The following is a 2,491-nucleotide window of genomic DNA, read 5'->3' as shown; positions in this document are numbered from 1 at the left end:
AGTGATTCTGGTCTTCAGGAAAGATGGTGTTAAGAGCCTCTTCCTCTGAGGCCTAATTATGAAATCAGTATCTTCAGGAACTCCTCCTCCTTCCCTGGAGCTTCTGCAGGCAGACACTGCCAGGTAATGTTCAAACATGCATTCACCCTTCAGGACTTCCTGAGCACCACTCTGGCTGAGGAGGAGGACGGGATCAGCTGGGCCTGGAAGAATGGGCAGGGTTTGCTGAGGACATTTCAGGGAGGCAGATTAATTAATTTCTTTGAGCCTCAGTTTCTTCATCTACAGCTCTCCATTCTGAATTTCTAAGTCCCCAAAATGTAGAGACTTTCAAATAAGAAAAGTACCAAGAAAGAGCTTTTGTAGTTTGTAAGTGTGATGACTGGGTTTTGCGAGGTGCCTCCCTCAGACCCTGAAGACACTGTCATCAGCACATTACCTGTCTGAAGTGAAAAAGAGAAAGAAAAACAGGCAGCAAATATCCGGGGAATTTCTTCCACTGGTTGCTTTTAAATGCTTTAAAATTAAGAGACAGTTTTATCTTCTTTATGAAATTGGAAAGGTACGCCAGTCTAAGGGTAAGGAGGTGGCCAGGCATGGTGGCTCACTCCCGTAATTCCAGCACTTTGGGAGGCTAAGGCAGGTGGATCACCTAAGGTCAGAAGTTTGAGACCAACCTGGCCAACATGGCAAAACCCTGTCTCCACTAAAGATACAAAAATTAGCTGGGCCTAGTGGCGCGTGCCTGCAGTCCCAGCTACTCAGGAGGCTAAGGCAGGAGAATCGCTTGAACCCAGGAGGCAGGGGTTGTGGTGAGCCAAGATAGCACCACTGCACTCCAGCCTGGGTAACAGAATGAGGCTGTCTCAAAAAATAAAAAATGAAAATAAATAAACAAATAAAGCTACGTGAGTGATTGATTTCACCTCTTGGTTCACATGTGAGTGTGTGGGCATGGGCGATGGTGGTGGTGATCATAGTCTGTGGAACATGTGTGTAGATATAAGCGTAGGTATAGATAAAGATACAGATATATGTCACAGTCAGTGGAACCTAATATTAAAAATTCGTGGAAAGAGCTGTCAGTGCTGACCACAGCCAGCCGATCTGTGACCTAGACCAACCTCTACTGCTAAAATTATTGTGACCTCAGCAAGTCAGTTTCCTATTCTGAGCCTAAGTGTTCTCATCTATAAATGAAGTAATTGGACTAGACGATATTCCTGTCTCCTCTGGTTGTAAAAATTTGATGTTTCTCTGGCTGAGCGCAGTGGCTCACGCCTGTAATCCCAGCACTTTGGGAGGCCGAGGCAGGCAGATCACGGGTCAAGAGATCGAGACCATCCTGGCCAGCATGGTGAAACCCCCGTCTCTACTAAAAATACAAAAACTAGCTGGGCGTGGTGGTGCGCACCTGAAATCCCAGCTACTTGGGAGGCTGAGGCAGGAGAATCTCTTGAACCCGGGAGGTGGAGGTTGCAGTGAGCCGAGATCATGCCACTGCACTCTAGCCTGGCGACAGACTGAGACTCTGTCTCAAAAAAAAAAAAAAAAAAACATTGCAAGCCGTTAAGTGAGTAAACAGTTTTTAGTGCTCTAATTAGGTAAGTGTATTCTGCTTTGTGCAGTAAGAAAAGCCAGGAGTCATAATACTTGGGTTCCCATCTTGACTCTGTCTTTCCATCTGACAAGCTTGGATAAGACAACATGTGTTTGAACCTCAGTTTCAGGAAAGAATCTATCACTTCTCCAAAGCTCATGTACTCAGATCTGGTCTCTCATTCCCCAGAGAAAGGTTTTGTGGCGCAAAAACCAAAATGTCTCGGGTCTCATTTTGTCACTTCCAGCTAAGGAGACAGCATTTCTGAGCCTTCTCCCTTAGGCACCCTATCACAAATAATAAACGTTAGTCCATCCCATTTCCTGACTTAAGAGGCACCTCAAAATATGATCCTCTGGGGCTTAACTGTAGCGTAAATGCACAGCAGATGGGAGTACCTTGGGGTTTTCTGCATGTAAATTCCCATTACCTTCTTAAGCTGAGTTGCGGTCCTTGACCATGTCCCTCACTTAGATGGCTCAGGCTGGCCAGACTAGCTATGGGACCATTTGGAAGAGGACAAGACCCATGTCCTTCTGGCAGTTTTCCATGATCTTGAATTCTAGAACCAAAAAGAGCACCCCAGTGAGTCTCAATTCCTCAGATTGTATGAAAACCACCCTTCCCGTTAATTTGCTGGTAGTGGAACATGACACATAACTTCCTTGAACACAGGAGCAGGAAAGAGGAATGTTTTCATGAGGCAACAGGTGGAATAGGTAAGTATGAAGGCCCTGCCTCAAAGCACTGGCTTTGGATCAGGCAAACCCAGATTTGATTCTCAGTGGATTACTTTCTAGCTATATGAGCTTGGATACGTTACTTCAACGACTCTGAACCTCAGTTTCCCCCTCTCTAAATATCTACTCCCCAGCATGATCATGAAGCTTA

General features: G+C 45.6%; 1 pseudogene; it reads left to right on the top strand.

The window, feature by feature from the left end:
• The first annotated feature begins 355 nt into the window (after nucleotides 1-355).
• On the top strand, nucleotides 356-449 carry LOC119470526 (annotated as a pseudogene).
• Nucleotides 450-2,491: the final 2,042 nt, after the last annotated feature.

This window comes from Cebus imitator, unplaced genomic scaffold (assembly GCF_001604975.1).
Source record: "Cebus imitator isolate Cc_AM_T3 unplaced genomic scaffold, Cebus_imitator-1.0 Scaffold0, whole genome shotgun sequence".
Classification (NCBI taxonomy): domain Eukaryota; kingdom Metazoa; phylum Chordata; class Mammalia; order Primates; family Cebidae; genus Cebus; species Cebus imitator.
This window is presented reverse-complemented; position numbering and strand designations above follow the sequence as displayed.